General features: G+C 34.6%; 1 pseudogene; it reads right to left on the minus strand.

Annotated features, from left to right (window-relative positions):
• Nucleotides 1-21719: 21719 nt before the first annotated feature.
• LOC119062800 (uncharacterized) lies at nt 21720-21817 on the minus strand (annotated as a pseudogene).
• Nucleotides 21818-22010: the final 193 nt, after the last annotated feature.

Genomic DNA, 22010 nt, shown 5'->3' on the forward strand with positions numbered 1-22010 from the left:
TTAATTTTATGTGTTGACTTGTTTAGTCAATAGTACCTAGATATTTGGTCATATATTACTTTAGATATTTGTGTGAAAATATTTTATTAGATTAACATGTAAGTCTGTAGACTTTGAGTAAAGCAGATTGTCCTCCTAATGTGGGTGGGCTTCATCCAATTAATACATCCTTAAGAGAAAAAGACTGAGTTTCACAAGAAGAAAAAGGAATTCTTCCAGCAGACAGTTTTCAGACTCATATATGAACTCTCTTCTTCTCTGGCCCTTAGCCTACCAGCCTGCACAAACTCGTAAGTCAATTCTTTCAAATAAATTATTAATCCTCTCTCTGTCTCTCTCTTTCTCTTTCTCTCTCTGTCTCTCCACATACACACACCCACACACACACACAATTGGTTCTCTGTTTCTCTGGGAAACTTTGACTAATACACTCATTAAATAAAATTAGAATCTAATTTATTTAAATACCATATTTTTCCCAGATTTCTGTAACTCACTATTGAGCACATTTCTTTTTTGCTCTACATAGAGCATTTTTATTAATTGTTATAGTGCAGTCATGATAAAATCATTATGTGTCAAAGGCACCGTTTGTTTCCATGTTTAAATTATACTTGGCATGAATTTGTCTTCAAACTTCAAGCTGGACACAGAAGAAGGATGTAGAAACAATAAAACATAACAAAAATAATTGAATCCCATATTCAATTTCCAAAAAGCAACTATTAACAATGGATTTTTTACTTGAGTCCACTGTTATCCTGAAATCATGGTCTTCAGACATCAGGATAACATTTGTGTGGATAAGGGTAATAGGCACTGAGGAGGAGACATATATTGGTATTCTCACTGTGAGCAGCTGGACACTTTCATCCCAAAGTCTAGGTAAGTAATGGTGAAGTGTTGGGAACCACCCTGCCTGGTTTCAGGAGCTATAACCCCCCACGGCTAAGGCTGAGTGAGCGACCTTCAAACCATAAGCCACTAAGGAGACAAAACTTATATCCCTGGCAGGAGCACCATTTCTGCTCCTTTTTTCATAACTGGCCCCCAATGGTTGATCAGTTAGCCAATGACAGGTAAGATTTCCCAAGGGAGGGAATGACCTAAGACAGGCATGATCACCTGGAGGCCCCAGGAAAAGACTTGGGGGGCTATGGAGAAAGGGGATGATGGACCCTGGCACCTCGGCTTTGACAAAACCTGAGTCCTCAGTCTGTATGGAAGAAGTCTCCAAAAATTCCTTGGCTATGTGCTTCCTCTGCCTGACTTAAGCCTGAAATAATGACAGAGGGCATTGTAGCCTTGTGTTGGAAAGGGCGGGCTTCCCGCGTGATCAGGCCTGAGAAAGGATATATAAAACCCTTTGAAGCCAACCTTGCTAAGAATGCTCTGAGTTAAATGATAAAGGCTGGAACAGGGAATGAGTTTGTTTCCCAAAGTTTTGTAGCCTTTTACCTGATAGACCCTGACTCAGAAGAAGCCCTAATAGTTCTTTGTATGCTGTCTATTGTCTGGTCCTTACTGCCTGACAATGATCAATGAACTTTACCTGTATTCCTGTGCAAATTGAAACCCAATAAAACCCTGTCAAGACAAGTGTCAGCGCACTCTCCCCTTGAGAGAGTGGCCAGGCCACTCTGAGGCACTCCCCTTTTGAGGGAGTAGCCGTGTGGTCCCTTTTCCTCCACAGGGCTCGGTAGCCCATGTGAATTTGTCTCACATCTCATCCAGGATACTGCAGGCACTGCAGGATGGTACACACATCAGTGAAGCAAAACTAAGATGGTCATGGAGTTTTTCACCTTAAGTTTACCCAATTCTGCTTTAGTACAATGCTGTTGAACACAGTTCACATTCTGATAATTTAATACAATCAAAGACTGCTATCTAAACATTTGTACACTTCAAATTCCTTGAGTTTCATTTTGCAGACCAGCACAGTATAGATTCTATTTTTAAAGTGGCTTTGTTTTGGTGGCATCGCTGATGAAAAGGTCTGCCCACCTGACCTCTCTGTCTTCTTAAAAATCCCTGAGAAATCTCTATGAGACCCCCTGGAGTTCTGCATAATCAAGATTATTTTTTTTAAATATGTGATCTGTGAATTTCATTGAAGATCTATGCCCTTATTCATTCCCTGAGCATTGCAAAGATTAAGCTCCTACTTTTCTTTCTTGTCTCAATTCAATGTCATGTCTGCCATTAGCCTCATTCTATTTATTGTTGTCTCTATATTGTATGCACAGTTGTCCTGTAGCTTCAAAAGCTTTTTTCTTTTTGCCACTTTTATATAATAAGTTATTTTTTATTTTTAATAATAGAGTGGAGAAGTAAGGTTTGCTACCCCAAAATATGCCATTTTGGGGATATGGATTATTTTAAGCTGGTTATTTTTAAGAAACAAAAGACTCAGGGAGCACTTTTGATCTTCCCTCTAATTGCCTAAAAGAATACAAACATAGGAACTTCTCCATAGGAAGGAAGCTATCATCATAGATAACTATAATTTAATATGAACTCATGTGATAGACAGGGAGGAACCTAGCAAGGCCCGTTTGATTGAAATCCTCATTGTGTAGGATGTTCCAGAAAACGTCTGTGTGCCAAACATTTGCTTTTCCTTCTCCATTTCAATTGCTTTCTTGCTCTTTGAGGCCTCAAACCATTACCCCCACCATCTTTCTCTTTAGCTCAAGATAGTACATAAGCCTCACCTTACTGACCCATTTCTCCTTAGCCCATATTTTTATGAAGCCCCCATATGTACACACATAATTATATATGGTTCCTTTTTTCTATTAATCTATCTCATGTTCATTTAATTAAAAGAATAGTAAGAAGAACTAACAGAAAAAGAGGGGTAAATTTCCCCTCCCCAACAATGGCAAAAATGTTTACCACATGAAATGATTCACATCATAAAAATATTTGTTGAAAATGTATACTAATTGTTATATGGAAAAAATAAGCATATCAAAGATCTAGACATGCATTCTAAGCTATATCTGTGAAAGACAAGTTGACCAGAAATATGACAATGATGGATACTAGTTACTTCTTTTGGCTTTTTCAAATAATTGCATCTTTTTGCTTTTAAAGATGGTGTGAAAGGTGGCTGGCTCAATTGCAACCTTGTGCTTTTTTGGGAGGAGAGGCATTATCATATATTGAAAAATACCTTGAAGAGTAAACTTCATGCCTGAATATTTTAATGATCATATCAAAGTACCTGGCCCATTATCATATATTATTACAAATATGTCATTTTTGAAGGTGACAGGAGCATTCATATCACCATGTTACTTTGTGATAACATAGGGAATAAACATAAGAAGGTATTAAAATGATACTGACACAGATTCATCTATTTAGACAGACTTCTAACAAAAGTACTCCATTCAATTAATTTTAAGGTTCAGTGCTAAATTTGATTCTTAGAATCTTCTAAAACAGAGGAATAAAATAAATTACTTGATAAATATAATTAAGAGACACAGGAGTTGTTTTTAGCTTGAACATGAAGGTAAAACTTAGTTGAGATGAGATGTTATCTCATCTTGGAGGTCATTGAAAGAATTGCAAATAAAGTAAAGAAAAATCAATTTTCTGTGAAATGAGACAGCTGTAAAACCAGACACCAAAGCAGATGGAGTGGATAGCAGAAAGGATATAGATGAAGCCAGCACAGAAGAAAAAGTGGAGCTAATACACTGGTTGAAGAGATTCAGTTCTGATGGATCCCAAGCACAGAAAGAGGAAGCACAACACTCAGAAGCTGAGGCACACACTCATTTGCAAAAACACTAGGTTATCATTGACATGGTTTGTTCTAAGAAATAAAGGCATGAATAAAGGAGAATTTTGAGGAGTGGTGTCATTTTTAAAGAATGTATACTGTCTCAGTGACAGTAGGCAAGAAGGGTTTTTGCATTAGGTTTTTCACAGTGAGCATATATTCATTTTCTTCAAGCAGGATGAAGAGAAGCATTATAAAAGTCAGAAAAAAAGTGAGTTTAAGAAAATAAACAAACAATAACACTCAAAATTCCAACTACAGAAAATGCCCACATAACTCCCAAAACAAACCACTTGCAAGTAGCTGCTAGGAGTCAAGGGGGTGGTAAAATTACCTCTTTTCAGTGATATAAAATGACAAAAGAAATTGACACAGACTCTATGCAAAAATACTACATAAAAAAGAACAAAAATGGCATTAAGTGTTTGCAACAGAAAACATAAGAATAACCAAAAATATTTTCAGGAGTATTTTTTAATTGGAGAAAAAGCAAAAAAACAAAAACAAAAAAAACCCCAGAAATGCAACAATTCTCTGAAGAGTTGGCAAGACAATCAGAGAAATGTAAGTTAAGCTAGCAGAATTGAAAGAAAAAAAGTGGGCAGATAAGGAACTGTTGGTGTAGAATCATGTTTCCTCATTGATTCCTCATTCCTCATGATTCATATTTATTATATGAATAAAATATTTGGAAAAATAACACAAGGAACTGTTAATGATAATTATTCACTGTAGGTAGATACAGTGGCTATACTGAATTTAGAGGGATACCTATCATAGCACAGTATATAAAATACTTATACTTTTTAAAATGTGAGCTATATGACTGCAATGTATAATCAAGTCCCAGATATTTATATATTTAAATCTTATAAGCAGTTAGTAGGTAGCTAGTCTAAAAGAAATTCCTGGATCCCATAACATTGAAAATGTCTTTAACCTTGCTTACAACTTTTAACAGCTCTTTCTGTGGGATGTGTGGGCTTCAGTGTCCAACCTCAAAGAAATTATCTGAAAGTCAAGGCACTGGATGAACAATGTTAATTACCCTACTTTTTGCATCTTCCCTTAGCCCATACTGATAGTTTCACTCTGAGTTCCTAGACTTCCAATTCTGTATCTCTCAATTCCAAGTAGTGTCATGCCAAAAAAAATTCTCCTTTGACTAATTTTAATTATTTTTTCTATCTCTTATATCTCCATCTTTGCCAGAGTCACTTCAAAAAGATCGTGTTATAACAGCAATCACCTGTATTTTCTCAGATGATAAAACTGAGCGCAGTAATATGATATATATTGTCCCATCATCAAAAAATGGGTAAAAAAATATATGAACACTAGATGTCTTGAATCTCACTCTCAATGTCCTATATATCACCTCTTGTGTTCTTTTGTTTTAAGAGCTAGTTTTCACATGGGAAGAGATGTTATAAAGATAAAAATTTAATTCTATTAACACAGAGACCACTAAAATCAACTCCAATAACATGATACAAATATGTTTCTGCTTTTATTACTTAAGAAATATATTTTCTACTATGTATTATGATTATTTTTAAGTTTCAAACATTATCTTATTTTTCCTTTTGGGGAATCCAGAAAACACATCTGTACTCAAATTTCACTAAGATCTTTTTCCACTTCAGCAAAAAGTTTGAGAAAAACCACATGCCTGTTTGCTAACTTTGTATCCTGAAACTTTGATGAGTTCATTTAATAGTTTTAACACTTTTGGTGGAGACTTTAGGGTTTTGTCTGTATAAGATCATGTCATCTGCAAACAGAAGCAATGTTAGTTTTTCCTTTCCAATGTGCATGTCTTTATTTCTTTTTCTTATCTAATTACTCTGGCTAGGACTTTCTGTACTATTTTGGATAGAAATGATGAGAATGTATACCCTTGTTTTATTTCTAACATAAAAAAACTTTTTTTTACTTTTTACCATTAAATATAATGTTAACTGTGATATTGAAAAGATGTTGAAATAATTTGAAGTACATTCCTTCTGTATTTGTTATTGATCATTTTCTATCATGAGAGTTTGGAGTTTTGCCGAATATTCTTTTTTTTTAATTTTGCAATTGAAGAGACTACATGACTTTTTCTTTCATTCTGTAATGTCGTATGTCATATTTATTAATTTTCACATGTTGAATCATCTTTACATCCCAACGATAAACCCTACTAGTTCACTGTGTTTAATTCTTCTAATGTACCATTGAATTCAATTTGCTAGAATTTTGTTAAGGTTATTTTCATTAGAGATATTGGCTTGTAGTTTTCTTGTCTTGTAGTGTCTTTGTCTGGCTTAGGTATCAGGGTAATTATGGCTTTACAAAATTTACAGGTGTTGGGGACCATTCTGCCTGGTTTCAGGAATTATAACTACCCCCCATGGCTAAGGATGAGTGAGTGACCTCCAGAATGCAAGCCACAGGAGACAAAAAGCTTGTCTCTGGTAGTAAATGCTGCCTCAGTTTCCTTTCCCTGCCCCCAAAGCATGGTCAGAAGTCAATGATGGGTAAGACTCCTCACAGCAGGGGGCAACCTAAGCCAGACTCGATCACTTGGGAGGCCATCATGGAAGGACTGGGGGGCTGCAACAAAGAGCGAGCAATAGACCCTTGCCCCCCGGCTATGTGACATAGCTGGAGTCCCCATATCCTCTGGGAGAAGGGCTTCCTGGCTCTAATCCACTTAAGCCTGAAAACCTGATGCGTAGGGGTGCAGCTCCTTGTCTTGCTAGAGTAGATATGGGGAAATCTGGCATAAGAAAGAATTCCTAAAAATCCTGTGAAACCTGCCTTGCTAAGAGTGCTTTCATTCATCGATTAAGGGGCCAAGCAGGAAACCCTAAAGTTTCTGCAAACCCCCTTCCTGACAGACTCTGACTCAGAGTAAGCCCTCAGATTTCTTTCAAATGTTATCTACTCTTTGATCCTTGCTGCCCTAAATTTCTGTGTATTACAACCCAATAAAAGCCACTGGAGGAAGGGGCTCAAGGCCTTTTTCCTCTGAGAAAACTGGCCACCTCTCCTCCCCAAGCAGATCATGTCTTGGTAGTGTTTACTTTCATCTGTGGCAGATGGGGGGACTTGAGAGCAAAGTCGCCCCCACATACAAGTATACCATTTTTTTCATTTTTGGGGAAGAATTTGAGAAGGATTGTCCTTAATTATTTTTTAAATGTTTGGTCAAAGTAACCAATGAAATCATGTACTCCTGGTTTTTCCTGGTTTGGGGAGTTTTGACTATTGATTCAATTTTCTTACTAATTAAAGACCCATTCAAATATTCTATTTCTTCATGATTCAGTCTTGGTAGATTGTATATTTTTACAAATTTATCCATTTCATCTAGGTTATCCATTTTATTGGTGTATAAATGTTCATAGTGTTTCCATACTTTTTTACATTTTTTGTGAAACAAGTTATAAAGTCTCCTCTTTCATTTGTAATGTTATCCCTATATTTATCTATCTCTTTTTTCTTAATCTACATAAAGACTTGTAAGTTTTGTTGATCTTTCCTCAAAACCAACTCTTTCTCTGATCTTTTCTGTTGCTTTTCTAGTCTCTAATTAGATTTATTTCTGCTCTAATAATTATTATTTTCTTCCTTTGCTATGGGCTTAGTTTCATCTTCATTTTCTGGCTTGTTAAGGTGTAAAAAATAGATTGACTATTTGAATTTTTTCTTTTTTTTAATTTAGGTGTTTATTGTCTTCAATTTTTTTTTTTAGTACTGCTTTACTGAATCACATAAGTTTTGGTATGATGTATTTTTACTTTAATTTCTTTCAATATATATTTGTTTTCCTTTTTGCAGCAATAGGTGATTCAACAGTGTTTTCTTTATGTCTACCTTTTTGTGAATTTTCCAATTTTTCTTCTATTTTACATTTCAAGTTTATATCATTGTAATTGAAAAAGATACTTGATATTTTTTCAATCTTACTGAAATTTTTATGATTTGTTTTGTGGCCTAACGTGTGATATGTCCTGGAAATGTTCTGTGTGCTCTTGAGAAGAATGTAATTTTTTTGCTGCTATTGATGAAATGTTCTGTATATGTTTGTTTACTCCTTTTGGTTTAAAGGCAGAATTTTTAATAACCAGATATGAATTAAATTCTTGCAAGTCACATAATTTGGCTTTGCTTAAACACATGCATACATATAATTATTCATTCCATAATTCACTTTCTGTTAAGTAAATTTTTGAGAAAAAAGTGTTGTTCACAATAAAAAATTTTTATTAAACATGAGGAAAATTTAAGCTAAATTAATTGATTTCATAATAGATTATATAGTTCACTACACAAATAATGATTGTATACTGGAGAATGAGTATGAATACATTTAATTAGTAAATGCTAGGGGAATATATACCAAAACTTATATAATTAATTTTATAGACCATATATTTTATTGTTGTAGCAATTTTTTGGTTTATTCATAGAATTCAGTCACCATTTATATTGCACAGTTCTGCACACACACAAAAAAATGAAGGTAGATACTTACAAGATACTGATATCTCTTTTTAGCTTAAAACACCACAGATCAAGTCAGGCCCTAGTTAGTCTTTATTTTTGACATGCAGAAAATGTGTTTCTGAATTCTCTTTCAAGTTTTACATCATGACCTATTACTAGAGTGGCCTCCATCCTTCATTCATGGAAATGGCTGTAGATACATGGGTTATGTTTCTCTCCACAGGTGACTGCAAAACTTGGAAAGGTGAAACTCTTTTAGATTTTTCAAGGCCAACATAATTCTCAAATTTTTCTATTGCAAGCCTCTTCTTAATTAACCCTTCAAAGAAATACCAATATTTCCATCTTTAGTGTCTGTTCATTAAGCTTCCTCTTGCTACCAAAAAATAGCACAGAAACTATTACTTATCTAAGCCTTGTTATCTATACATAATTACACCTGGGTTTTCCCTGAGACTTCTGATGTGAGCATTGGTGAGGGGAGGGTGATCCCCTTTTCCGTTCCTGGTAGCAACACAGATCACTTTTTAAAGTTGAATTCACTTAATAATGTATCATTCTAAAATGATTTGTCCTACGTTAAAAATAAAAAGCTTTGCCATTTCTGCTTTGTTTATTACAATTAGGAGAAATACAATGAAGATATCAGAAAAAAACTGGAATTGTCTATTACTTTTATTGATCTTAATGCAATAATTATAATAAGATATTTTTCTGCTTCAGAGCAGGTAACTGAATTTGCCTTTAAAAAACATGGAATTAAAAAATCATATTGTAAATTACTTAATTCAATGTTTTTGCACTCCTTTTAGGAACCTTATGTCTAACTCATTCTGTAAGTTAGACCATGAAAAAGGAATTATATATAAACAGCAAAGAACAAAAAGGGGGGACTGGGAGAAGAGTATAAGGCACTGGAGCAGGATGTCAAACATGAGTTTCACTGGGGGCCACATCAGTTTCACGGTCACTTTCAAAGGGCTGAATGTAATTTTAGGGCTATATAAATGTAAGTACTCTTTAACAGTTAATCAAGGGTTTGGCAGCACTGCCACCAGGTAGAAACAAGGGGCCAGACCAGATAAAACAAGGTGAATGGCCTGATTTGACCCAAAGACCTTGTGTTTGCCACCTGTGCACTAGAGATTGAGTCTGTAACATCTGAGACTATACTAGATATAAACAGGGGTCCTGAGAGTGGGGCTTCATATCAAAAGTCAATATGAGGTAAGAACACTGAGGAAGCTTAATGCAACAGAAAGAGCTTTTAGTTTGCTATGTCAAATATTTGGTTCAAAGGTATATTCTATTACTTAGTGTCATGAGTTTGGGTACTTTATTTTTCTGTAAGATAGAATTAACACTGATTCTATTATCGGCAGATTGTGAACATATAATGAGATTTTTAAAGCAGTTTTATTGAAGTAAAATACTAAGATAAAATACACCAATTTTAAGTGTATATATAGTTGGTGATTATTAAATATATTGCAGCATATAATTACCATTGCTATAACAATACAGAACTTTCCAAAATTTCCCTCTTGCCCTGGCAGGTGGTCAATTCTTCCCAACCCCAGCCGAGGCAACTACTGATCTGCTTTCCAACAATCTTGTTGTATCTGTTCTACATTTTATGTGAATGGAGTCATATATAATTTAAGGTATCTGTTTTTGTCATTTTGTTTTTGATATTGTTATTGTATATATCCTGTTTGGTTTTTTTGTTTGTTAGTTAGTTTTGCTTGTGAATTGCTGTGCATTCTATTGTATGAATGTACCACAATTTGTTTATGTATTAATTCTTGATAGCTGAAGGCTGTTTCCCATTTGAAATATGAAGAAATTGCTGTTGACATTCATATATGTCTTCCTATGGGAATGTTTTAATTTGTCTTGATTAAATAACAATAAGTTGGAATGCTGGGTTTCATGATATGTGTGTTGATCTTTATAAGTACTGAGCTGTTTTCCAAAGTAGATCCATAGTTTTGAATTTATTCTAGAAATGTAAGAGCTTTTCAGTTGCTCAATTCTCAACAACATGTGGTAAAAAAAGATACTTTTGGGGTGTCAGAATATTCAATTGTGGTCATAATTTACATGTCATTAGAGATGTTGAAAATGTTATGTACTTGTTTGTCATTTATGGAGTTTGGCAAATTGTTTAAATCATTTGAATATTTACTTATCAGATAGTTTCCTAATTGCTGAAAGGCATCATTCCTCATACATTTGGGATGTAAGTATTTTATGGAATGTGAACTTTTGCAAATATTTTATTTAAGAACCTAGAATACATAAATATTTCTTAAAAAATCAGGAGGACCTGATTTTGAAGGGCTCTAAGTCTGAAATAACATCTCGCTGCAAAGGAATCTCAAAACACTTGACAAAAATATTTATAAAGACATGGTTGCAATTATTTTTAATGTTGTTTAATGAACCTACTTGCAATGCTTATAGTACTAGTCACTACTATGGAAGGAACAGCAGTGTCACACCAAACATTTGCAAAATTTGCTTCATATCCTTTTTTTAAATATTGGAACATTAGACTAAAAAAAGAAGCAAGTACCACACCATTTAACAGCCCAGACCCTGGAGGCAGAAACACTTTTGATTACTCCTGACACCACCATTAGTAGCTTTGTGACAATTTAATTTACTGCTCAAAGTTTCAGTTTCTTCATTTTCAAAATGAAGAAATAATACTTCATACTTCATAGAGTCATTGTGAAAATAGGAGAGACAACAAATGTAAAGCACTCAAAATAATAGCTGGCACACACCAAGTGCAAAAAACAGTTTAGCTCATTGTTTAGATAATTATTATCAGGTTCCATGAAAATGTGAAGCTTAAATGTCAGCATAAATTAATTGTAAACCTGAGCAGGCAAACAATGAGATAAAAAAGAAAATGAATTCATTTATATGTTTAATTTTACAAATATGTCTAAGATTTTATTTTTCATGACATTTAAATTATTTCAAACCTCTTATCTGTCATATCTCAAGTGACTGAGATGCTACATATTAGGGTATGAAGTCTATGGCCCTAATAACTCATCTAAACTCATCTTTCTTCTTTTTTATATAGTGTACATTCACACTTTTATTTTGTACTCCAAAAATAAAGAAAAAAGACCAAAGCTAATGTCATTTTAAAATATTTCTTATGGTTTTATTTAGATTTTATTTAATCAAAATGTACAGGGAATCATTCCTTAGGGGTTATTATTGGCACATACACAGAGCTCAGAGCAAAGGAGTTGAGCGGGTTCTGAATGTCATGCACAAACACAAAGAGCAGTGCTGCCAGCAGCTGGAAAACCAGACTGACGTCAAGGGCAGTCATGTGGGCAACTTCTAAGGAGCTAAGGTTATACACTTTTGGCCTGTGGACTGTGATTACAGATAAGATTAATAGACATTTTATTAAAAAATATCTGGTCAAGTTATTAAGTCTCGATTTTAAGGTAATAAAATAATTTGTGGAAAATATTAAAACCTTTAACTAAACATAAATTTATACATGCATATGTAGGAAAATTGTGTAAAAGTGCTGTAAGTATTTAAATGTTCCACATCCAATTGTGTATATATACACATAAGTACATACTGATGTAGATTGCATGTATGTTGTTACTTTATGTGCCTGGTATTAGAATATTGATAATATTCTAGAATATGTGCCGCACACTAGAATATTGGTAACATCTCTAGCCAAGTGTGATGAGGAATTTGGGCCCAGGTCAGTCCTCTCCTATTTTTATCTTCTAGTTTCTGGTCACTCTGATCTGCCTCTATATCCCTCATTGATTTAATCTCATCCCTTAATGCTCAGACTTTTCCTCAATTTAGAGTTAATGCATTATTACCAGATTTCTTCAGCCCAATAGCTAAAGTAAAGCCCAAGTCAAATTGTGAGTGCACATAGACTATTAGCAGTGTTTACAGTGTGCAGGGACATTTACTTCTCTTTTCTTTTGCTTGAGTGTTTTTAAATGTGACCGCTGCTGGAATGTTTTGTAAATGCCCTCCAGAAAAATGTCTGCCTGAAAATTTTCATGAATTCCTGTCTGTTGCTGAAATGGCAGAACTTTTAGAGTTCTGTGGCTTTAGTCAAGCAAAGAAAAACTAACTTCCAAAATAGTTTTCTCTTTGAAAGCGCTGCCTGACTAAGCCTCAGCACCTTTTTCATGACTGTGCCCTTGTTTATCTTTTTTCATCTACCCACCCTAAGTACTGCAGCTGTTTAAGGGCTTCATGTCCAATTGCTCATGTCTCATTCAAACAGTGGTGCTGTTTCTTTCATTCAAAATTGTCAGGGAGAACTTGATTCTATTTTTCCACATTTTAAAATTTTCATTAGAATATTTAACATGAGATCCACCTTCATAACAAAATTTTAAATGAACAATAATGTACTGTTCACTACAGCCACATGTTGTACCACAATCTCTAAAATTTATTCATCTTTCATAATTAAAATTCTATACCCATTGAACAACACCCCCACTGCATCCTTCCCCTGACCCCCCACAAAAATTATTTTATTCTCTATTTCTATGAGGTTGACCATTTTAGAAACCTCATGTAAGTGAGATTATGCAGTATTTATTCTTCTGTGACTGCCTTATTTAACTTAGCATAATGTCTTCCAGGTTCACAGTGTTTTTTTAATGTGTTTTGTTTTCCATCCTATAGAAGAAAAGGAAAGATCTGTAACTATCTGTCTTAGTGGTCTGCCAACAAATGATTTTGCTAAACATTTTTATCTGCCCATACTTTATGCAGGTCTCCTACTGGGCACCTGCTTGGGTTTAATGCTCATCTAATTTCCCTAAATTATTTTCAAAGACTCAGTTAATACTTGGGGCAAAGTACTAAAATGGCAAAGGTTAAAACCAACAAAACAAACCTGGATTTAGCCTAATATAAAGGATAACCTGAAAGAAATCACCAACCAAGGATAATTAGAATTTATTTTCTTCTCTCTAGCATTTTAATTTTATTCAACATACAAGACAATAAGCAATCAAATAAATGGCATTCAGTTAAAATGCCATTGAAATTTTTACTAGTGAAACAAGAGTATTTTACCCTTACATTTTAATCTATAGTAAATTTTGAAAATAAGTAGTTGAAAAGCCTGATCGAGCAAAACCTCAACCAAGACAACTTCTCACGCATGATTGGTGTTTACCCTGTTGGTTGAGCCCCACTGTGAAGTCTACCAAGAATAACAGGGCCATTGATTGAATCCCTTTCTGGCAGGCCTTTCGCTGAAATTTAATTATGTTGCTTTTTGTCTGCAACCTTTCCCCAAGGTTTCTGTGATATTAGAATACCTCCTTTTAAGTGTTATGAAAAGTGCATTAAAGGTTTTTTCCTCTGATTATTTCATAACATAACATAGCAGTTCTTTCTGCCAGAAAGCCCACACAACTGTTTCCAATAAATGAAAGTTTTCTTTTTTACATTTTATAAAGTGTGGATTAAACATTAATTAGTCATAGCCGAGTTTCAACATTTTCAACTTCTTACAGCTAGTTCCCAAACAACACAAATAAGGTCCTATAATGTGCGAACAATTGCATAGCTTTAGGCTTCAGAAAGGGCAAGGATGCTTGGTTAAGTCAATCTTAAACTATTTTGCAATGATTTCATGCTGAGCAATTATTTATATATTCATTAAATGATGGGGGTTTCAAAGGCATGGAGGGAGTGTGTATTTTTACAGCTAGAAAATTTTTATTAAATGAGTATGGCTTTCTGGATTTCTTCCCTCGCTCTTCTCAAAACTCATAAAACTGAAAAAGGCCAACTAAAATGCACACTAATCACAGTAGCTTCCACATTTCATGTTCACCAGTGTCAATTCTTGTCATTTTTGTTTACTATTATGGGCTTGTCACAGGCTCAGTATCTCCAAAAATAAATGAAAATGAAAACAAACTTTTGTATGTGTCCTTTTTCTCCCCAGTAATGTGTCAGCCTTTGAAAATGCTCTTTTTGAAAAGAAAACAGAGCTGACATATAATTGTTGCCTTTACCCCAGCTGTTACTGACATTACATGCTGAACCTTCCTTGGAGACAGAAAACCAATTTTGATGTGACACTATAAAAAGTCACCACTGGTACTTTACAAATAGTTCAAGGTCACAGAGATTTTGCTGGAGACACCCTCAGGTAAACCTCTGGAGGGCTTTATTTTTTGCTCTTGGGGAAAGCTATGTCTGTATTGATTTTGCAAATTATAGACTTAAAGTCTAACAAAGGAGAAGCTATCAGGAGAAAAAACAGCTTACTACAAAATCAATGCTTTTGCACTGAAGTTTTAAAAAAACAATCCCATACAAATATTATCACTAAAAAAGGAGTTTAAATTTTGAAATGTGTATCTGGGAATAGACAAACCTAATATGGTATGTTATTAAGAGAACATTTGATAAGGGGTTTAACTTTTAATAATTAAACTAACTCAATTTTTATATTTAAAAAAGCCTTTCATTTATAGCATTCTATCCATCACACAAGATATATGCATTTGAGTGTTACTGTAACATCCATAATATAATCAGCATTATATTACCTAACAATATCTTAACCAAACCTAAATTTTTATTATCATCAGCTCCATAACTAGTATTGTGTAAGTTTCATTTCGGATTAGTGATTTCTGGGATAAAATGCTTACTTATATATTTTTTTACTTTTTTAATAAATTTTATTTAGTTATTTTTCAAGTACAGTTTTTTTGTCTATTTCTCCCATCCGAGCCCCCTCCTTCCCATTTCCACCGCCCCCTAGTTTTCGTCCCTGAGTCCTTCCTATTTGATCCTCCAAATCCCTCCCCTTTTTCCCCCTTAAATTCCCTTCCCTCTCCCCTCTGGCCACTGTCCCCTTGTTCTCTATTTCAGTGTCTTTGGTTTTTATTCTGCTTGCTTGTTTGTTTTGTTGATTAGCTTGCTATTAAAGGTGAGATCATATGGTATTTGTTTTCAACCCCTGGCCTATTTCACTCATGCTTTCCAGTTCCAACCATGTTGTTGCAAAGGGTAGTAGCTCCTTCTTTCTCTCTGCTGCATAGAATTCCATTGTGTATATGCACTCAATTTTTTGATCCATTCATTCACTGACGGGCACCTAGGTTGCTTCCAACTCTTGGCTGTTGTAAATTGTGCTGCTATGAACATTGTGGTGCATAGGTTCTTTGAAATTGATGTTTTAGGATTCTCAGGATATAATCCCAGCAGTGAAATTGCTGGGTCAAAAGGCAGGTCAATTTTTAGTTTTCTAGAAAATTCCATACTGTTTTTCATAATGGTTGTAACAGTCTACAATCCCACCAACAGTGAACTAGGGTCCCCTTTTCTCCACACCCTCTCCAATATTTGTTGTTTGTTGCTTTTTTTTATGATAGCCATCCTGACTGGTGTAAAGTGGTATCTCATTGTGGTTTTAATTTGCATCTCTCTGATAGCTAATGATATTGAACATCTCTTCATGTGTCTCTGGATATTCTGTATGTCCTCCTTGGAGAAGTGTCTGTTCAAGTCCTTTTCCCATTTTTTAATTGGGTTATTTGTCTTCTTAGAGTGGAGTCGTGTAAGTTCTTTGTATATTTTGGAGATTAAACCTTTGTCTGAGGTATCATTGGCAAATATGTTTTCCCATACAGTTGGTTGTCTTGCTAATTTAATACTGTTTTCATTAGCCACGCAGAAGCTTTTTATTTTGATGAGATCCCATTTGTTTATTCTTTCCTTTATATTCCTTGCTCTAGGGGACATATCAGTAAAGAAGTTGCTGCGTGAAATATCTGAGATTTTCTTGCCAATGTTCTCCTCTAGGACTTTAATGGTTTCAAGGCTTATATTTAAGTCTTTTATCCACCTTGAATTTATTTTGGTGTATGGTGCAAGTTGGTGCTCAAGTTTCATTTTTTTGCACATAGTTGTCCAGTTCTCCCAACACCATTTGTTGAAGAGGCTATCTTTACTACATTTTATGCTACTGTCCCCTTTGTCGAATATTAATTGACTGTAGAGAGTTGGGTTGATTTCTGGGCTCTCTGTTCTGTTCCATTGATCTATGTGCCTGTTTTTATGACAGTACCAGGCTGTTTTGATTACAGTGGCCTTGTAACACAGTTTGTCATCAGGTATTGTGATCCCTCCTACTTTGTTCTTCTTTCTCAAAACAGCAGCTGCTATTCAGGGTTGTTTATGGTTCCATACAAATTTTTGAAGTGTTTGTTCTATGCCTGTGAAATATGCCATTGGTATGTTAATAGGTATTGCATTGAATCTTTATAATGCTTTGGGTAGTATGGACAGTTTGATGATGTTAATTCTCCCAATCCATGAACAAGGTATGTGTTTCCATTTGTTTGTGTCTTCGTTGATTTCTTTCTTCAGGGCTGTGTAGTTTTCTGCATAGGGGTCTTTCACCTCCTTAGTTAGGTTTATTCCCAGATATTTTATTTTTCTTTTTGCTATATCAAATTGGATTTTTTCCTTGATTTCTGCTTCTCCTAATTCATTGTTGGTATACAAAAATGCCTTTGATTTCTGGATATTGACTTTGTAACCAGCTGTTTTGCCAAATTCATTAATTAGTTTGAGCAGTTTTAGGGTAGAGTATATAGGATTTTCCATGTACACTATCATGTCATCTGCAATCAGTGACAGTTTTGCTTCCTCCTTTCCTATTTGGATGCCTTTTATTTCCTTTTCTTGTCTGATCTCTGTGGCTAAAACTTCCAATGCTACATTAAATAGAAGTGGTAAAATTGGACAACCTTGTCTTGTTCCTGATCTTAGTGGAAAAGCTTTTAGTTTTTGCCCATTGAGTATGATGTTGGCTGTAGGTCTCTCATATATGGCCTTTATTATATTGAGGAATGCTCCCTCTATTCCCACTTTGTTGAGTGTTTTTATCATAAATGGGTGTTGTACCTTATCAAAAGCTTTTTCCGAATTTATTGATATGATCATGTGATTTTTGCCTTTGCTTTTGTTTATGTAATGTATTACATTACTGATTTGCAAATAATGAACCATCCCTGGGATGAATCCCACATGGTCATGGTGTATGATCTTTTTGATATATTGTTGGATGCAATTGGCCAATATTTTGTTGAGGATATTACCATCTATGTTCATCAGCAATACTGGCCTGAAGTTTTCTTTCTTTGTTGTGTCTCTGTCTGGTTTTGGAATTAAGATGATGCTGGCTTCATAAAAAGAATTTGGGAGTTTTCCATCCTTCTGGATTTTTAGGAATAGTCTGTGGAGAATAGGGGTTATCTCTTCCTTACATGCTTTGTAGAATTTTCCTGTGAAAGCATCTGGTCCAGGGCTTTTTTGTGAGGGGAGTTTTTTGATTACTGCTTCAATTTCTTTTGCTGTTATTGGTGTGTTTTCATTTTCTGCTTCTTTTTCACTGAGTTTTAGAAGATTGTATTTTTCTAGAAATGTGTCCATTTCCCCTAGGTTTTCAATTTTTTTGGCATACATTTCTTCATATCAATTTCTTACAATCCCTTTTATTTCTGTGGTATCAGTTGTAATCTCTCCTCTTTCATTTCTGATTGTGTTTATTTGTGTCCTCTCTCTTCTTTTCTTGATGAGCCTACTTGAAGGCTTGTCTATTTCGTTTATCTTCTCAAAGAACCAATTCCTGGTGCTTCTAGTTTCTATCTCATTTAGTTCTGCTCTGATCTTGGTTATTTCCTTCCTTCTACTTGCTCTGGGCTGTCTTTGTTGTTGTTCTTTGAGTTCTTGCAGGCATAGATAGGGTTAGGTTGTTTGTTTGAAATGTTTCTATATTCTTTAGATAGGCCTGCATTGCTATAAATTTCCCTCTCAGGACTGCCTTTGCTGTGTCCCATAAGTTTTGGGTTCTTGTGAGATCATTTTCATTTGTTTCCAGAAACGTTTTGATTTCTTCCCTAATTTCATTCTTGACCTATTCATTGTTTAATAGTATACCATTCAGTCTCCATGATTTGGGGTCCTTTGGGTTTTTTCCTTTGGGGTTGGTTTCCAATTTCAGTCCCTTGTGGTCAGAGAAGATGCTTGGTATGATTTCAATTTTCTTGAATTTTTATAGGCTCGTTTTGTGACCTATCATGTGGTCTATCTTTGAAAATGTTCCATGTGCATTTGAAAAGAATGTGTATTTAGCTTCTTTGGGATGAAGGACTCTATATATATCAGTTAAGTCCATTTCATCTAGGGTGTTGTTTAATGCCACAATATCTTTTTTGATAATTTGTTTGGAAGATCTGTCCATTTTTGATAGTGGGGTGTTAAAACCCCCTACTATAATTGTGTTGCTGTCAATATCTCTCTTGAAATCCTCTAAGATTTTCTTTATATATTTGGGTGCCCCTATGTTTGGTGCATGTATATTTACGATGTTATTGTTTTCCTGGTGGATTCTTCTCTTGAGTATAATGAAGTGACCTTCTGGGTCTCTCTTTATGGTCCTTTATTTGAAGTCTATTTTTTCCGATATGAGAATTCCTACCCCAGCTCATTTTTCTTTTCCATTTGCTTGGAAAATATGTTTCTAGCCTTTCACTTTTAATGGTCTTTTGTCCTGAGATGGGTCTCTTATAGGCAGCATATGTGTGGGTTATGCTTTCTTATCCATTCAGCTATACTGTGTCTTTTGACTGGAGCATTTAGTCCATTTACGTTTAGGGTTATTGCTGATAGGTACTTATTCATTGCCATTTTGGTAACTGTGTTCCTCTCTGTCTCTCTCTTTTCCTTCCTTTCCTTAAAGCAGTCCCTTTAGTATTTCTTGTAGAGATGGTTTGATGGAGGCATATTCTTTTAGATTTGTTTCGTCTTGGAAGCTCTTTATTTGGCCTTCTATCTTGATTGAGAGCCTTGCTGGGTAAAGTGGCCTTGGTCGTAGGCCTCTGGTTCTCATTACTTGGAATATTTCTTGCCATTCTCTTCTCGCTTGGAGTGTTTCCATTGAGAAGTCAGTAGCTAACCTTATTGGGGCTCTCTTATATGTTACTTCTTTTTTCTCCCTTGTTGCCTTTAAGATTCTCTCTTTGTCTTGGAATTTTGCCATTTTGGTGATGATGTGTCTTGAAGTGGGCCTCCTTGAGTTCCTCTTGTGGGACTCTGTGTGATTCCTGGATTTATGTGACTTTTTCTCTCATCAAATTAGGGAAATTTTCTCTCATTACTCTTTCATATACATTTTCTATCCCTTGTTCTTCTTCTTCTCCTTCTGGTATCCCTATTATTTGGATATTATTACGTTTCATATTGTCTTGCATTTCTCTTAATCCCTCTTCATTCTTTCTGAGCCTCTTTTCATTTTCTTGCTCTTTCTGTGAGATGCTTTCTACTTTGTCCTCCAACTCGCTAATCTGATCCCCTGCATCATCTATTCTACTTTTGAAACTTTCTACTGTGTTCTTCAATTCGGAAATTGTATTCTTCATTTCCTCTTGTCCCTTGCTGATATTTCCTATTTCCTTTTTCATGTTGATGTAGTTTGCAGAGAGATCATTGTAGTTCCCCTGTAGTTTCTGGTAGTTCATTGTGAGCTCTTTGAACTTCGTAATAACCAGTGCTTTGAATTCAATATCTGATAGTTGATTAGCCTCTATTTCATGTAACATTCTTTCTGAAGTTTCTGCTTTTTTTTTCATTTGAGGATTGTTTCTTTGTCTTCCCATTGTTTGTAGGACTCTTCTTGTTAGTCTCAGCTTCTAAAATTGATCTGTTCTGACACCCTGGTTTTATGGTGTGAATTTTTGTGGTATGATACCTGTGAATTTCAGGGGTGCAGACTCCTTCAGGTATCTTGATGTTCTCCCTCTCCACCTACTCTCACACTGGTCCTCGCACTGGTCCCCGTGCTGCTCTCCTACCACTGTTGAGTCTCCCAGCTCCCTTGGCTGACTCCCTGGCTCCCATACCTGACTCCCCGGTGTCCAGTCCCATCGCTATGGCAGCGGCACAAGGTCCAAGAATGTCCCAGCTCCCGTAACTGACTCCTCTGGCACCCAGGTCCGTCACAGGGGATTGGAGTGTCCCTGCTTAGTTATATTTTTAAGTTACTAAAAGTTTAAGTCAGCCAATCCTCTAAGGAATCTCAATTTATTAACATAACAAAGGATCAAAACCTCAGTGGCCCCATTTCTTTTCTAAGCTTGCTGACCGTCTAAGGTATACTCGCATATACCAAAATGGTTAATGTGAGCTCAAATATTGAACTGAATGAGCCTCATGATCATGCTTTATCTTTGTTAATTCTGTCTCTTTATTCTCACATTTCAATACACCAGGAAATTTATACTTACCTATATGGGTTGAGTTTATAAAGATCAATTTTTTTAACAAAATTCCACTAGGACAAAAAACAGCCATATGGAAAATAATGCACTCTTATCTATGTCCTCTTTTATAGTCATCTTTTAATAATATTCTCATTGTTTGAGCATTTAGGGCACAAAGCAAAATATTTAATTTTCAGAGTTTGTGATTCACATTTATATTATTTCTATTTCAGAGAGAGAGCCATATTTTATATGTCAACTCATTTTGCTCTGTTCTAAATTGAAATAGGTAGATAGATAGATAAGTAGTTGGTAGATAGAAATATAAACACTCCCCACCTAATCCAAGAAACAAGGTTTATAACAAGTATCTATTATGACTAAATCATAGAAATAATCCAAACCGCCCGAGAACCACACCCTCTCCCTCTCTCCTTCCCTCCTTCCCCTCTAAAGATAAATAAATAAAATCTTTAAAAAATAAATAAATAAAAATAAAGAAATAATGGCAAATACCATTCAATTTAGTAAATCCTTAATACTTAATACAACAAAATATTATATTTGCATTTCAATAATGAATAATTACATGTTTCATAACTTACAAACATTTAATGTGTTTATAATTATAATCATTTATCATTTTGTATCTGTAATCTTAAAAATCTGTATAACTACAATTGATACAAATGAAGAAACTAACCACAATAAAAATAAGATTATTTGCCCAAGGTTTTATGGGAATGGACACTAAGTGAAAAGTTCAGAATTTGAATCATAAGTCTATTGGATCTATAAATATATATTTGGTACATTAAACCAAGTTAATGCATAAAATAACTTGGCAGTTTCACAAATCACTTTATTAATGAGCAAGATGTGATCATTTTCATTTGAGATACAAACAGTTCTATGGAAATTGAAAACTGTACCATTTTCATCACAGAAACATAGGAGAAAATAGTAGCTTTATTACAAACTTTAAGGTCAAGATAAGGAATATGAGACATGGGAACACTGATGCAAAACAAAATCCAGGTAAGTAGAAAAATGGAAGAAAGGTGATTCTGCAGACCATTTATTTATTTGTTTACTTATTATTTATTATGAAATACTTCATCAGTTTGTATGTCACTCTTGTGCAGGGATCATGCTAATCTTCTTTGTGCCATTTCAGTTGGAGTATATGTGCAAGCACTATTTATTATTTTTGACAAATAAATTACCATCTCATTCCTTTACAGTACAATACACAATGTCATGTTAAGTTTTTATATATATATATAATATTATATACATCATATATAATATATATGCATGTATGTGTGTGTAAATGAGTTGGGTTGGCATTATTATAATGCATTTTTCATTGTTATTTTTCTTTGAATCAG

The sequence above is a fragment of the Artibeus jamaicensis genome, unplaced genomic scaffold (assembly GCF_021234435.1).
Source record: "Artibeus jamaicensis isolate MK-2021 breed Jamaican fruit bat unplaced genomic scaffold, CSHL_Jam_final contig_559, whole genome shotgun sequence".
NCBI lineage: Eukaryota > Metazoa > Chordata > Mammalia > Chiroptera > Phyllostomidae > Artibeus > Artibeus jamaicensis.